Below are 17,453 nucleotides of genomic sequence, written 5' to 3' on the forward strand. Positions count from 1 at the left end.
ATATTTCTGAAAAATGTGCTGCTTGACTTGTTCCCTAAGCAGTACAAAAGGGGGTGGTGATGGACGGAGCATCTGAACCAATCAAACACTCACACCCAGTCAAAAGATCTGGGTTTGATCCAAACCCGTTCTTTAGTCCACTCTGCCACCCCAGTTCAGACATGGCTATATGCAAATCAGTCTGACCCTGTGCCTCATGGGAACAGTCCAGCCCGAACTGCCAAGCCATGCCTTCCCTGGACCGGAAACAAGCTTCCGAGGACCGGTTTCTGGCATTACAGCCGTCTTCAGCCCGGCTTGCTTGAATCCAGTGGCAAAGTGAGCCTCTTTTGTACCCCTGACTTGTTCCCTAGCAGCGGATAATCCAACTATGAATAAGCCCTCAAGATTGCCCACTCTAAAACACCTTTCTGGTTTCGCCGGAATTCACCTTTATCAATAACAGGTTAAACAGAACCAACTGCAGCAAAGCTGTATATCGGACAACATTCTGACAGCCATATCCTCACCATGCCAGCTTGAATCTTAGAACTCTTTCAATAAAGTTTCCTTAAGCATTGCTCTACCTCATACAACACTTCACCTATAGCTAGAACCTGCCTATCTGTGCATATCTAGAATGCATACTTCACAGTACATGCAGTGGACAACCCAACTGTACTCACATGGGGAAAGTCCTTTAACCCTCCTAGACACACACTGAACACTGTTCAAAGATCCTTCTCTGCATCTACCTTAACCCCTTCGCAGCGGGGGTAATTCCCCCGCTGTGCTGGGGGGGGAGGGGCGCGCACATCGCCCCGGTGCTCGTGACGTACTCGGCTCGTCACGCAGCACGGTGGCACTGTGCTCATGCCGAGCTGAGCTCGTTACGGCCACACCCGTTTCTGTGGAACGCTCAGCACAGCGGGGGAATTAGCCCCGCGTGCGAGCGTTGCGGCCGTTATGACGAGCACAGCTCGTCATGAGCACACGGCCACCGTGCCTCATGACGAGCTAGCGCGCATGTGGTTAACTGCCACGTTAATGAGCGCAAAGCATGTAATACGCCCACGTGCAACCAAACAGCAGTGCAAAACTGATCGATTGAAAACCCAGAGTTGTAAAAGTGCCTTGATCAACAAGGAAGTGCTAGAGTGTCATACAAATGGTGAGTCAGTGCATGTTAATAGTTGATGTGGTTGCATACTGTGATGTAAGGTTTTGTTAAGTGTATTTATAAAGCACACTATCACGTTTTAATAAAAAAAAAATGGTTTCTAGCTCAAATGGATCAAAAGTTACTAAAATCACAGCAACTTGTGTTTCCGCACAGTGGAAGGCACTTAAAGGCTGATTAGTCTCCTTTCAATTACTTATGGGTATGTTTAGGTGTTAAATCAGTAATAATGAGGTGAAATCTTTGTCCACGCAGTATTCAGCATGAATAAAAATGACAAAATAATGACGTGATACTATCACAAAATGTGCCACATTATGCCACACAGTTAGTCATTTTGGTGCATTTTATAGTCGCCCCTTCCACATAATTTGGCCCACGTCTGCGGCTGGACTCCAGTAGCCTTTCATAGAATACAGCGCCTGGCCGCTGACACCAGCTCCAAGGGAGAGCAACACCAGGACTTAACTGTACTGCTCCAGCAGCTGTCTGAGCAGAAACGTGTTAAGGAATGGGCAAAGTGGGCACTTGCCCAGGGCCCCAACCCTTTAGGAGGGCCCGCTGATAGAACAAGCACTGTTCTGCATCTTGCCCTGATGACTTTGAGTAATTCTTCAACAAATTGTTTTAAATATCGTTTTCTCTTCATTTTTTTTCAATATGGGTGATGTGTGAGAGTTTATTAAAGATACTTTGCATAGAAATATTGTTGATGTTTCGTGCAACGTCCATAAAAAATGTCTTTTAGGGTAAACCTGCACTTTACATGGGACAAATAGGAAGGCGTCACAGAGATTATTTGCAATAATATCGTTGTCCTGCTGCTCTGTTACAATATTGAAAAGACACATCACTATGCCACCATGTGGAGTGGTGTGGCTCACTGGTTAGAGGCGGCAGACCCGGAAGCAGAGAACGGCCCGGGACCAGGGTTCAATCCACGACGCGGCAGGGTCGTGGACCAGGGTCAGCGGACTCAATAATTCTCGCCTCGGTGCCTACTCTAACCAGGGATCACACTCTGCAACTCTGGGCATTAGCTTGCCTCATCTCTACAACGGCCCCCCACATTCGCCGGGGATGCCTGGTTTCACCTTGGAGATACCCAGTAGGGACCATCTCACAGGGATAGCCAGGACGGGTTCCCAGCGGTCTACAGCGCCACGACGCCTCAGGGCAGCAGTGCGCTTTACAAGACACATACATTTACATTTTATGCCTAAAAATTAGATGTATACACATTTGAAATTTGCACCAATGCGTCTGTGCGCTGTCAGTGGCCTTGCTGAAGAGGACACGAAAGAGCTGAAATTGGATCATAAAATCAGAGCTGTTCCCACCAGGGGCCCCCAAAATATGTTTGCCCCAGGGTCCCCAAAATCCTTAAGATATCCCTTTATCTGAGAACAGCTAGAGGGAGTAAAACACCAATGGTGGCCTTTGATATCCCAAAGCCTCTGGAGGTGGAGCAGAGCCACCAGGGAGTAAAGCACCAGCGACAGTCTGTAACACCAGTCTGAGCATCGTCTCCATTTTCCCACAGCTACACATTCAATAATACATTTCAAGCTCTGCTTAGACAGTGTTTTTTAGTAGCTGTTTCTTTCCTTGTGCCCCGCCACGTAATAAAGAACACACAGGACTTTAAAATGAAAAGTGGTGTTTTACCATTCCTATAAATTTATTCCACGTTTGTGTTACGCGTCTCTGACTTAAATCTTACTGTAGCCAAGAAGCGTAGTTTGCTTGATGGTTTGGAGGAGGAAGGCGGGGTGGGCCGAATAGAATCTGTTGGGGAACATATTCGAATAAAGATTTGACAACTGAAAGGCCTGCCTGTCACTGCACCATTGCTGAAAATGTCTCGCTACCACTTTGGGGAGGACAACTGTTTGAGTGTTTTATTGACGTGTCTGTCAAATTTTAAAGGACACTTTCTCAAACTTTTAGTTTTATGTTGAACGTGTGCACAGCTGAGCCCTGCTCCAAAGTTGAGTGCTGTATGTGTTTTATCTGCAGTTTTTATATTTAATGTGTAAAGGCTAATGTATTGTAATCTGTACATAATCTAAGGATTGTTGAGTCTGCCTTCTTCAGCAATTGGCTTCTATTACTTCGTAATCTTCTGCCATTGGCTTGACAGTGTCACTCACATGTTGGATGAGCCCCCTTTAGTTTCACTATTGTTTCTATTAGCTGTTTTAAGTGTAACCTTCCGCTTCCATTGGAAAGCACGGGGTCTATTTAGCCTCTAACAAGTACACGTGATCCCACATTTCATGGTTACTCATTCATGCATCGGTTAGCAGCCCTTTTTTTTAAAAAAACATTGATTTGCATTATAGAAGACATTTGTACTCCTTGCTTCCATCAGTACTCGCCATTTCTTGTTACCATAGCTTTGGCTGTTAGTTTGGACCATTCGACAAGAAGGAGCTGAAAATTATCACGAATGTGAAAGACAAACTTGTATATATGTGTATATATATATATACACACACACACACACACCTCTGTTTCTTAGGGTAAAGTAGATTAGAAGACCCAGCGTTCTTAAGAAAGACATGCACTTATTTTCTTCTATAGCTCAATTGACGACAGACACTTTACATAATCAAAAGATGATGATACAGCAGCCCGAGGTTGGATCAATAATCTGTGTTAAAATTTTAACAATTCATAGCTGTATTTCTTTTTTGCTAATGTACAGTGTGAAGCCAAAAAATTAGAAATTTACTCCTTGAAGATGCATTACTATAGGAACCATAGCAATAAAAGTAAGTTCGACCTGACCCCAAATACTTCAAAGCATGGATGATGCTTGACTCATTACCATAGGGCACGGATACCAGGCTTGAATTTGTTGTGTATGGCACCAGCGGGCACTGAATTTCTGTTATGTACATTTTCAGGGACTGGTCAGAGGTTGTTGTGATTGACAAAATGATACTTTTATGCAAAACACATTCTGCTTTAGGGTATGTTGGCAAAGACTGAATTTCTTTTTGTTTATTTTGATTTTTTTGCTGTCTACTTGATCTTTGCTTAGGTTCTCCAATTTTTAATAATGTTGGATTTCATTGGCCATGTGGTACAAGCAATGTATGCTGTCTTTGTATTACATAAGGAATGTGGTGAGCATTTGAAGAATGGCTAAGAGTGACTTTGTTGGTATGTAGAGAGAGAGGAGTGAACTGGTGCTAGAGGCTTGGTGGAAGAGAGGAGTTCTTGTATGCTTGTGGATTTGAAATACGCCTCGCATTGGTAGACCCTTTAGTGCAAGGAGTTTCAAGTGAAGGTTCACCCGCACCATCAGCAGTGCAAGGTGGAAGGCCAGACTTCTCTGTAAGGTTGCTTGTGTCGTCTGTTCGCCATACAGGCTATGGAGTAAGGAGCAGCTGACTTTGTGGCTGCCCTGTCTCTTGATATAGAGGTCTTCAATGGATCCCTTTCAGATGGGAAGCAAGAGGGGATATCTAGGTGCAGGGTAATGCAGGGAAAAGAAGTCTTTCTACAAAGTAACATCTGGCTAACAATAGTAGTAATGCAGATGTGTACAATTTTGCAGGTAGTTGTGTTAGTGCTGCTCTGTAATGTGAGCTGGTGACTGGCCATATTTTGATTGGCTGGGTCGCGGATGAACCGGCATGCTGGGATTGCTCTGATGATTCTTTGGTTGCGATGGGGCAAACCCCTGTCCCTTCTGGTAGCAAGAATTTGCGTCCAAGGCTTTTCTGTTTCCAGGAAACTCTGTCTACCGTCTGAGCTCAGATATGGGAAATTTGTATTGATGAAATCTCAAAAAGTCAAGGTGCCCTTGAGAGTGAAGGTTTTCAGAACTATACTTGGTCACTAGGTACCCAGTATTGGCTTGGACTCAGCACGCCGAGGCCAGAATGGAGGATGTATTCAGTTTAAACCCCTCTGTAAAGGGCGTTTTGGTGAATAAATAGCCCATAAAAATTGTTTTCCTATTTCAAGACAGGCTTTTCTCATCACTACCGCACATAATAACCTGGTGTGCCAAGTCCTTGTGTGTTCTTGTAGGCTCAAACCTGTGTCATATTGACAGCTGACATTTTTTGTACATTGTGTGATCTGAGCAAACGGTTGTGCCTGCTTGTCTCTGAAAGTAAAGTAGGGTGCCTCCCTCTGTGGGGTCCCTCTCTGTGCACCTTTGTTGATGCCTGTGAGAGGAACAATGTCATATGGCCTCGCCTTCGGCAAATCCTGTCTCGTTACAACACCTGTGTTGTTTGTACCTTAAAGCACTGTATCTCAAGTCGGTGAGTAAAAATGTTGTTTTCTGTGCCAATCCTCAAATTAAGTAATAAAACGAGTCGGCGTGTGGGCTTATTTGGTACAGGGGCGAGGTCTTGGTAGCAGGCTCTTGTTCAGTAGAAGTATATCCCTTCATGGACTACGCACGAGCAGCTTGCTCACAATTCTCCTGCAGCCTGTGTTTGCATATTGTTACCGGCTTTATGCAAACTTACACTTTGGTCAACAAAGCTCCGAACATTACACGTTGTAAATCTGCTGGGCCATGAGTTGGTATGCAAACTAGTGTACCATGGTGCGAAATATATAGAGTTTCCTGAACATGCTTTCTGTGCAAATGTGCTTCTCTGTTGTGGGCATGTATACACTTGGCAGAGTGTGCGGGCCACTAATCATACCAGCCCAGAACCGGTCCAGGATTTTTTGCTTCATCTGGATGACACAAGTCTAGTCTTCTGAATGGAAAAATACCTGTCCTGAGAAAGATCCTGGTACAAAGTCATCAGAGGGTCGAAACAGGTCGACAGCACTGGAGCAGTATTGTCTTAAAACGTTGGTTGTAGGGCGCATGATTTTTAGATGCTTAGTTTGAGATTTATAAACTTTGCTGACCATGGCCAGTGTGTAGAGTCTGTTGTTAGTATATTTAAGCATTGCTTTATATTGCCTAATAATTTATAACCCTGTCCTAATTTACGGAAAGGGCACACAAAGCATTGCACGGTCTGGTGGAAAGGGCACACAAAGCATTGAAGGGAGGTATACAAACTTCAGTCACTTCAGGAGCGGATGTAGCTGGGGTTTTGAAGGCCTAAGTGTGGAGTTACAATGTTGCACCATCTGGTTGGCTGGAAAGTAAGTGTAACAAAGGCATGAACAAGGATATTTGGAATTGTGATGAATAAATGTCCAACGTGGCTGGTAAACAGTCAGCAGTGAAGAAATATTTTGATCAAAAGCACAATATGAAAGAGGTACTTGGTAGAACCAGTGACTGGGTTTTGATAAGCAGTTATGGTGAAGAAAGGTGAATCAAGATTTTCATTGTTGGTTCAAGTGGTGAGAGCTAATTATGGGGCTAAGTTGTGGGATGGTGGAACAGAAGACAGTTGTTCAAGCTGTCTCAATCAAAGAAACATTGGTGAGTCGGGTAATTTACGGGTATATGGTGGCTGGTGTGATTCCTTCTTACAGTATCCCATCAATTTATGAGACGAATAGGAGGCCACGGGTAATATAGGATAATCTTATGGTCCTGCCTTGTTGTTCCTCGTCCTCTTCACATTTGCTGCTTAGCAACTTGGGGAAGGCCAAGTAAAGGAAACCATAGAAAGTAATTTGGGTTCTTAAATATGATTAGGATAAATGACGTTACAACGCATGCTTTTACCACGCATGCCTTTACATCGCAGTTTTTACAACGCATGCTGTTACAACGCATAGCGTTAAGGGGTGCTGGATAGTGAATAGTTTAATTTACTATTCCAACTCCAGTCCCCGTGGATAGTAGGGAAGGTGTTGGATAGTAAATTAAATCCATTCCCTATCCTAGAGCGCCCACCCAGCGCAATGCGTTGTAATGACATGCGTTGTAATAGTTGCGTTGTAAAGGATGTTTCCCATCTGATTACATTCTGTGGCTGACTCTGCCTGCATTGCTCCCCCCAGATCAAGGGACCCAAAAGGTGTGCAGAAATATTAACGTTCATCAAAGGAACCTTCAAGTGAATGATGTCACAGTGTCTCAGACCTCACCAAACAGATCCTCACCATAGAGTGATCATTATTGGCAATTTATTAGGGATGCAGGACTGGGTGAAGAGGACCCTATTTTATCCCTTTCCCAAGTGTCCGATTTAGGAGCATCTTACAAACCGATTGGGGTAGTGTAGTGTATTTGTTATTACACATTCAGTGGCTCGCACATGTCTGCGTTTACCTATGCCTGGCGTTCCTGTTCTGGAATGGATCGATGGTCGGGGACTCAACAGTGGCTTCTCTCGGTTGCAGTTGAGTTCCTGAGCTGACCGGTCTGTCCAGGTTGTGGGCAATCTTTAAGGATAATTAATTACCTCCTTTATTACTCTAAATTCTCTGGTGCCTTCTTTTTTCACATATTGTCGAGGAGCGGAGGCCCACCCCACACACTTGCCCACCGACAAGACTGACTCGCTGTTTCCTCCTTCAGCATTTATCCGCTTACCTTTTCTTACTGTTGGTGTAGTCTGCTTTTAATCAATTTTAGAAATGGATAGGTTATGCCTTTCTGGATTCCATTAGCATTGATGCTGCTATAAATTTTACTGAAAATATTTTCAGTCTGGAAGGGTCTCCAGAGGGAAATTGTGACAGATAATGGCCCAAGTGTGCATCTCCCAAAAATCATGATATCAAACACTTGAGAGTTGCCTTGTACTCCGCTTCATTTAACGGTCTGGTGGAAAGGGCACACAAAGCATTGAAGGGAGGTATACAAACTTCAGTCACTTCAGGAGCGGATGCAGCTGGGGTTTTGAAGGCCTAAGTGTGGAGTTACAATGTTGCACCATCGGGTTGGCTGGAAAGTAAGTGTAACAAAGGCATGAACAAGGATATTTGGAATTGTGATGAATAAATGTCCAACGTGGCTGGTAAACAGTCAGCAGGGAAGAAATATTTTGATCAAAAGCACAATATGAAAGAGGTACTTGGTAGAACCAGTGACTGGGTTTTGATAAGCAGTTATGGTGAAGAAAGGTGAATCAAGATTTTCATTGCCGGTTCAAGTGGTGAGAGCCAGTTTAGGGTCAGAGTTGTGGGATGGTGGAACAGAAGACAGTTTTCCAAGCTCACCACCCAGTAAGCTGTCTCAATCAAAGAAACATTGGTGAGTCAGGTGTAGAATAGGCAATTGGCTGCACACAACAGCAAGTGAACGTGTTCGGGGAACACGTGTTAGTGCAGATCTTAAGCAAGGTTCTAGTGTGGCAGTGTGTAAAGATAACAGTGACACCACTGTGGTCAATCCTGTTCATTGCACTACTCGTGTGATTAGGCCGCGTCTGATGGCGCAGTGGACTAATGCGTCTACTGCAGGGGCCTGTGTTTGACCTCATGGTCACAGGTTCAAATCCCGGCGGGTCCACTCAGCCTTTCATCCATCTGAGGTCGATAAAATGAGTGCCGTTGAGGTGGGTAACAGCAAACATCTGTTATTCAGCGCCAAGATACTCGTAGTGGTGAACGTGTGCTTTACAAATACACATATATATATATATATATATATATATATATATATATATATATATATATATATATATATATATTCACGCTCCAAGGTTGTCCACCTTATGAGTAGCACGCGAGCAGCAGCTTTATTTATGTGTAGGTGAGGACGGGGATCCGCTCGTAGACGCCGCTCCGTAATGGATCTGCCCGACGCGTTTCGAAGCTTCATCTGCTTCTCTTCAGGGGCTTTAACGGAAGCGGTGTGCGCACCCGTTACACTTCTCCAATTTCATATAACTCACCCGCCAATGGGAGGCTCCAATGAGACTTCTGGGAAGTGTAGTGCGGAAAGCACACAATCAAGTCCTGCATGGACTCCACGAGTGGGCCCGTCCTCGATCCCATGTACGGCTGCTACTTCACTGCCGTGACCCCCACGTTAACGGGGTGGTGCATACTCTGCGGCTGGACTGCCGCACATAGATTCACGCTCCAAGGTTGTCCACCTTATGAGTAGCACGCGAGCAGCAGCTTTATTTATGTGTAGGTGAGGACGGGGATCCGCTCGTAGACGCCGCTCCGTAATGGATCTGCCCGACGCGTTTCGAAGCTCCATCTGCTTCTCTTCAGGGGCTTTAACGGAAGCGGTGTGCGCACCCGTTACACTTCTCCAATTTCATATAACTCACCCGCCAATGGGAGGCTCCAATGAGACTTCTGGGAAGAGTATGCACCACCCCGTTAATGTGGGGGTCACGGCAGTGAAGTAGCAGCCGTACATGGGATCGAGGACGGGCCCACTCGTGGAGTCCATACAGGACTTGATTGTGTGCTTTCCGCACTACACTTCCCAGAAGTCTCATTGGAGCCTCCCATTGGCGGGTGAGTTATATGAAATTGGAGAAGTGTAACGGGTGCGCACACCGCTTCCGTTAAAGCCCCTGAAGAGAAGCAGATGGAGCTTCGAAACGCGTCGGGCAGATCCATTACGGAGCGGCGTCTACGAGCGGATCCCCGTCCTCACCTACACATAAATAAAGCTGCTGCTCGCGTGCTACTCATAAGGTGGACAACCTTGGAGCGTGAATATATATATATATATATATATATATATATATATAGTTAGTTCTTTGTGGGGGGTGTTGCAGTGTATTACACATTGTCAGCGGCATGCTTGTGTCTGTGTTTTACTTATGCCTTCTGTACCTTTTCTGGAATGGATGGGTGATCGGGTTCTCAAAGGTGACTTCTCTCAGCTGCAGTTGGGTTCCCGAGCTGACCGGTCTGTCCAGGTCGTGGGCAATCTTCGAGGTAAATAAATTACCTCTTTAATACTTTAAGTTCTCATGGGCCTTCCTTCTTAACCAGAAGATTGGCCTCTGAGCCTGGGACATTCACAAACTGTGGTGCTGAGGCAAGGGGGGTCCTGTTACAAGGGCCAACATTAGATGACGTTAAAACATTTAAGTGATAATTTGCCAACTCTCACGTCGCAATTCCTGGTCACTTTGACTAATTTCTAAGCGTTTAGGTGTCATTGGCTGTTGAACCGTCGCGTTGCATATTTACAGGAGCATGATTGGTCCATCACTAGGCACCTTTACCCACTGAGCAATCTCCGCTGACTGGCGGCGACCGTGGCTGTAATTGGTGGACAAAGTGTTCCAATGAGACTGATTAGACAGAACGTGGCCTCCAAATGTAAACAGAGAGGCCTTTCAGGCTTTCACTCCAGTGTGCTTGAAACAAACGCAGCCCTTGTTAACATCTGAAATGGCCGGAGACAATGGCGGGGGATCGCAGCGCGGCCCGGAGACAAAGGGGCCGGACGAGCCGGCGGAGGAGGCCCCATATGTCAGCAGGGAGGAGGCCTAATTGCAGGGCTTGGCGGATGGGCCTGACACGGGCGGCGTCGGGAGGCGGGAGGGGCGCGTGGAGGCTGCTGGGGTGCAAATAGCTGCAGAGGGCAGAGCAGGGCGGTCTGTGGAGGACTGCCCGTGCACTGAGGAGCACCCACAGACACCCCCTCCACCTCCCCTGCCCTATGCTGTGTAACAGGTAGTAAAATATTCTTTTAGTATGTTACTTTAAGGAATGTGTAGGAATGTCGTAAATACTAATGTTCTGTGTTGAGAATTCCATGTTGTAGAATGTGTAAGTAGGCATCATTGGAAGACTGACTGTGCGGCTGTCAGCAACTGGTCGTGGGTCCTATTCACGAATAAACTCATTTATTCAAGTGGAAACCTTGTTCCTGAATTATTTGAATGAGGACATACTACATGCTGCTCGGTAGTCATGCACTCACCAGCACTCTAAGGGCCTCACGCTCCACAGACCGCCCCTGATCTCTGTGAGCACTGTTTCTATGCAAAGAGCAGCACAGAGCCCCCCCTATCCTGATCCACAGACCACTACCCTATCTGAGCATGGCTTCTAGGCACAGAGCAGCACTAGTGGCGGTCTGTGGAGCGTGACTGCCTTGCAGTAAAACCGAGGCCCTGAGGGTGCCGCTGACTGCCGTGCACGGGTGAGCACAGGGCGCGGAGGCCTCTGCTGCTCGGTGCACAGAAGCCATGCTTACATAGGTTGGGGGGGGGGGGGTGTAAAATGACACCTCTGGGGGCTTTGCGATGCCAGTGGAAGCACGGATGCCATCCACAGAGGGCAGGGGTGGCTTATGTGCGATAGATGCCATGGCGCAGCATCAGAGCCCGGGTTGTCTGTACAGGGTGGCAGCCGTGCACAAAAGACGAATACCCTGGTATTGTAGTCAGGGGGCAACGGGTGCCCTGGAGATGGTGTTGCTCATAAAGCAGGGGGCAGGAAATGAGCGGTTGGTGCATGGTGGTACCGTGCAGGAACTCTCAGAGGGCCTTGGGTGAGGGCACGGATGCCGCGGACCTGTTGCTGGTATTGCCATGAGTAAGAATGCTGGCAAGCCCAGTGGTAGGGCGGGAAGGTGTGTGGGTGGTGCCAGCCGTGCAGAAGATGCAAGTGAAGGCAAAGGCGCCCATCGCCGAGCACCGAGGGCAAGACTCAGGGGGCAGGGGTGCCTGGAGGGGCAGGCGGAGATCCAGGGACTCCATCCCGGCTGCCATGCTTTTGAAGGACGGCCGTCCTCACGGGGTGGCGGGGGCACAGCCGCTCCTCCCCCTCTCTAGGGTTGCGAGGGCATCGCTGCCTGGCACACACAGGGCAAGAAAGATGGCCGCCGGGCAAAGAGCGGAGGCCGGTCGTAGCACTCTCTGCTATCTGAAGGAAGCCCTTCAACTACTGAAAAACCTACTTTATTTGACTATGGAAGTGTCTTCCAAGTGTGTTCTTGTGGTTTGAAAGTCTGCCTCTTATTGCAGTATTGTCCTTCCTCCTGTGTCTGGGACTCGTGGGTGACTTGCACCCGTCACTCTCTCCGGTAACACACTGTTTTCTACCTCCTACATTTGTTTGTTTCGACACCTGCACAAGTGCCACCAGTGCCTACGTAACGTTTGATCTTGTGCTGGAGTGTCCTCCATATATTGCAGTTTTATACCTCTATTTATTTTGTACGCTTTTTGTAACCTGCACACGTCACTTTTTCCTCCTGCGATGCACCGTTTGCTACCTCTTGTATTTTGTTGACTCACGATTGTCACTTTTGTAATGCACCGTTTACTACCTCTTATACTTTGTTGGCGCACAATTGTAATTTTGCTTCATTTAATGCAACGTTTGCCTTTGTATTTTGCTCACTTGTAATGTTCTCCTGTATCAGTTCTGTTCCTATTGTGAAGCGCTCTGACACCTTCGGGTAAAGTCCGCGCTATATAAAAATGCATAAATAAATAAATAAATAAAGTTGAGGCATTGCATGCACTTGGAGGGGGCAGGTAGGGGTGGTTCTAGTCCGAGGGCATGAGAGGGCAGGGAGGGCACGGAACATTTCATCAGAAGCAGCTCCTATTCTGAGGTCAGGCCGGGCACTTTCACAGAGAGCGGCTTCACACACAGAGCAGACTTTAAGAGAGACCTGTCCGCACCCCCACCCGACTCTTGTCAGTGAACCCTTTCAAGAAAGTGGCAGCGCATGGGCAGGAAACGTGCAGAGGGCAGATAAGGGCCGGCTTGGACAAAGAAGGCTCGGCCGGTCCCAGGGCGGCGAGAGGGCACACAGATAGGGAAGTGGTGGCGCGAATGTGAGCTTTACCACCGAGATTACAATGCACGGCCCCACACGTGTTTGCACAAGGCAAGGGGGCGGGTGTGTGTGGGAGACGGACATGTCGCCTCTCCTGCGCCGAAGCGGTGAGACTCAAACCATGAATACAACCAATAGGATAATGTAAAAAAAAAAACAAAAAAAAACAGAAGGCCTCACATTTTATACTCATCAAAGCGCTCGGTTACACATTGTGTGGAACTGAGAAATCATGTAGCGCCTCTTAACCCCTAACGACTTGCAAGGAGCTTCGAAGGTGATTGGATAACTGGGAGGCCATTTTGTTGTTAATGACTGGAAGAGTTTGTGCTTACAGCAGGGCCCGTATGAGACCGTTGCAGTGGATGAGAATCGTTGTAGTGAATTCACAGCAGTGTTAAAGCTGGAGGCGGCACAGAAAGTTCTGTCACAAGCGCCGTCGCGCCAGCCGGTACATCTAATTTTCTTAGGCGCGCTCTTCCTCGTGTGTGATGGAGAATGGCCAGGATTGTAGGCCTCTTCGAAATGGTTGTCAATTCTTCTGGCTGGACTCAAGTTCCAGAGCTTGGCTGTCTGGAGTATGAAGGTGCTCCGCAGGTGCGGGCCTTCCTGACGCAAGGGATGGTGGAGAAGGCCTAGGATAGAGTGGCCTAGTGTCGCGACAGGTGCGGAAGTTGCATTGAAGGAAGAGTGGCCCTTACCAAGGATCCACGGAAGAGCTTGAAGGCCCAGCAAGGTCAGTACTAATACATTCCTGGGTTCAGCAGTCCTGGCTGGCACCATTTTCTTTGGAGACGTTTTTGAGACCCCTCTTTACATTAATTGTAAGCTGTTCCTTTGACAACAAGTCTTCCCTATGCTGCTTCCTAAGAATCGATGAATGCAGACACGTGTCACCAGCGCACCCATGCTGCTGCCCGACTCTTGATACATTAGCATGAAGCTGTCTCTCGAACCCTGGGGTTCATTTTTATTGGCAGAATCTCAAGCACCCATATAAAATAAGAGGACTTATAGCAGGCCACCTTATAACTTTCCCTCCTTTCAACACTTTCTCCAAATCTGATCTTTTTACGTAAACAAATTGATTAATGACCCTTTATAGGCTCAAAGCAAAGAAGAAGTATTTTTGGTCCCAAAAGCACACATTGCCATAGTTGTCTTTGACACAATAAGGTACTACCTTTTGTGCGGATGTGCTCTCTGTGAAAGAGCAGGGTGCTGTCACTCAAAGTGGAGTAGCCAATGGTTACAGTGGGCTGAATCTTTGCCCAGTGCTGTGTGATGTAGTGGGCAGATTTAAAATGTGAATGACTCGGCAACAGACCAATGGATGAAGAGGGCTGGCTTACATTCCAAAGGAGCTGGCGGCAGCGTGTCTTAATCGAGGCATGGTCTCAGAACTGCAGCTGAGGGCAGAGTTGCGGTTTGTGGTAAGTATGGGCCACACAGCTGAGCTCGGAGGGCGCCTCGTAGAGTGTCGGTCTTAGACAAATTTTATTTATTTATAAAGTTTTATATAGTGCGAACATGACCCTAGAGGGTATCTGAGTGCTTTGCAAATATTCAGGGACAAAAGAGAGGGGGACAAGTAGGGCAGAACAACAACAAGAATATGCAAGATACAGGAGTTCACAGGAGGACCGATATATTGCAAGGCCGAAAAGTCAATATACAAGAACCTATATATTCAATAACAAATAATAGTGTGGAAAACAGTAAGTTCGGAAAGAAACAGGATGTATCGGCAACAATCCTGGAGAAGAGGCCCGCAAATGGAGGAAAAACAAGTGTGAAGAAGAAGCTCCACAACAAGGTCCCAGGGTGGGGTAGGTACATTTTCAAGTTCAAAAAGTATTCGTCAGTAAAGCTTTCACTTCTTTTTTTAAAGACGCCGTTGAGGGATTCACTCTGGTTTCGGGGGGCGGGGGGGGGGGGGGGGGGGGGGCAAGAGTTGCAGATTCTCGGGGCAATACCAGAGAAGGCTCGGTTATACGTTTTCTTTCTTTGGAATTTTTGTGGTTTCAGCAGCAAGGTTGCTGAAGAAGCAATCTCCCCCACCCCCGCTCCCAACGGCACTGATATTGTCCCCAGTTTCATCATGGGCGCTCTGAATGTGAAAGAACCCGCCCGGGTTGCATAATATAAGAGAGGTAGGCGCTGAGCACCGGGCTTGAATTACCAGCTGCGAAGGCTTTGATAAGGAGCTTATCGTTTCTAAGAACTGTACGCCCTCCAAGATTTGGTATCGGGTTAAAATAGTTACTTGGTTCCACGAGATGCTCTTTCGAGTGATTCTGAAGTGTGTGTGTGTGTGTTGGGGGGGGGCTGTGTATGAGGTGTCGCTAGCACAGGGTACCGCAGTGATGCTGGCAGGCACCTGCACTGGGGAGTGAGGGGCCATCTGAAGTCTTTTGAAGGGGGAGGGGGCGGTAGGAGGTTTCTGAGCAGGGGGTTCTTAAGAGAATGGACCGCAAACAAGCACAATAGCTTGTAAAAACAAACAGCGGCTACTTGAAAGCCGTCTTGAACACCCACATACATCTCCCGAGGAGATCACATGCTAACCAGCTGTCCCTCTTTTATGCTATTCACTGATGAGGTGGTTTTTTTTCCCTTCAATTTGGAGGTCGCCCACGCTTTGAGGCAACATACTCAAAGTTAACCCTTTCCCACTTTCCAGTCACATGTATACACCCTCACCTCACTGGACGGGTAATCTCGGCGTGACCCTTTGTTTATACTGCTCGCTATTTTCCGTTTAAAAAGGAGTAATGAAACATAATGTCAGTTCCATGCAACCTGTGAAGTATTTTGCAAGTGTGCTAACACAGCTAGGAGATGTTTCGTCACTGTATAAACGGGCATGTCTTAAAGCGGGATGAAAGTGGGCACCACCAATCACCGCACTGGGTCAAGTAAGTGAGAATGAACACGCACTGCCTTTGACTATGGAATGCTAGTAAGTGTCCCTGTGCAAAACCGAACCCAACATCCACCATTACGACTTACAACTTCCGGGGGACTGCGCTCCAGACACAGCTCTGTTGTGGTTTGTGGCTCCATGATCTTTGCCCTCTGCATTTTGGTACGGTAAAATAATATAGAATTTATTCTAGAATTTAAATGATTGCACTGACACGTGTAGCTTCGAGATGTTTCTACTATGCTGGGTGGTAGTTTTTATATATTTTTTTATTAATGGTGCCTTAATTTTGAAGTGTACCGTCTAGCTGCCTGCCGCCAGTACTTTAAGAACTCTCAATCTAGAACCTCAAACTGGGATTTTGTAAATTCCGAGTGCATATCTTCCGGTATCGGGAATATTGAGAAATGCAGAATCTATTCTAAAATCTTCAAGTAGTTCAGCGCCAAGCCTTGTGGGTAATTAGGGCTGTTGTCCTGTACATGTCAATGGCACCAGTTGGAGATGCTTTGTGGGAAGCCAGTCTTCTGTCTTGCTGTTCTGTTTTATGCCTGCTCAACCCTGCCACCTCCTTCTGCAATAACCAAGGGATATGCCATCAGAGGGTCAAGAGTTTTATATTGATAGAGAGCTGTATTTCCTGAAGTCCAAGAAGGGAGACGATTAAGCACGGTTGTTGGATGAAGCGGAATATTGTGCTGTATATCTGTAAGTTTTATGTTTGTAGGAAGTACAAGTCAGGTTTTAAACACGAATATCTGAATAGAACTTGCCCATCTGCATCCCCCATTGTCTACCAGTCAGCTGCTGTCTTTTAGGGCACCAAACTGGGGTGGCATAGTGAGCAAAATAAGATGGATTAAACCCAGATCTGTGCTGGGTGATTGTTTGATTTGTTCAGCACTTCGTCCATCATCTTTTTGTATTTGCAATGCTCACCCTAAGTGGCTAAAGGTATGCCCAGACGTGGGACCCATGCTCACTATGTCACTGGAGTCAAGTTAACCTGGCTGATGATGGGTGATACCCGGAAACCGGTCCCAGGATGCTTGTTTCTGGTCCAGAGAGGACCTGGCCTGGCTGATCAGGCAGGACTGTTCCCATGGGGAGCAGGGTCAAGACTGATTTGCATGTGGCTAGGTCCAAACAGGGGTGGCGTGGTGAGCAAACAAAAAAGCGGTGGATTAAACCCAGATCTGTGACTGGGGAATGATTGTTTGATTTGTTCTTTTTTTAAAGCATGCCAAGTAGGCTTCCTGAACAGAGAGATTGTTACAAAAGATGTTTCACAGAACTAAAGTCCTGTTCATGGTTAGCTGAACGAGTATGTTTCTTGATAAAGTGTTAGTGTGGTTTACCCATTGACTTGATCTGATAATCGTTCACTGCCTTGTAGACAAGTGAAATGCTGAGTTGTTCCTCTTGACACAGGAACCTGAGATCTGTAGATTATGTGAAGATGCTGCAGTGGGCGCGTTACTGATTTAGGTAGATTTCAGTGTTGCAAATCTCCCATTCTCGCCTGCTTGGTAGGCAGAGTTCAAGTTTTGAGACTAAGATTTGTGAACTTCTTGCATATTTTCTGTCCATCTTAAAGTCCAGTCAGACCATTGCATTTCAGAAGGAAACTGGCATCCTGCCCTCAAGCTAACCCCTGTTTTATCTTTCTTGTTTGTAATGTTAGGAGTTGTGACATAGGC

The 17,453-nt window shown here is 46.8% G+C and overlaps 1 protein-coding gene across 7 annotated transcripts in view; it reads left to right on the top strand.

The window, feature by feature from the left end:
* GSE1 (Gse1 coiled-coil protein) overlaps positions 1-17,453 on the top strand; it is a 1,171,749-nt gene that overhangs the window by 1,007,086 nt on the left and 147,210 nt on the right. The gene's annotated exons all lie outside the window — the stretch shown is intronic.

Source organism: Lissotriton helveticus, chromosome 12, assembly GCF_964261635.1.
Source record: "Lissotriton helveticus chromosome 12, aLisHel1.1, whole genome shotgun sequence".
NCBI lineage: Eukaryota > Metazoa > Chordata > Amphibia > Caudata > Salamandridae > Lissotriton > Lissotriton helveticus.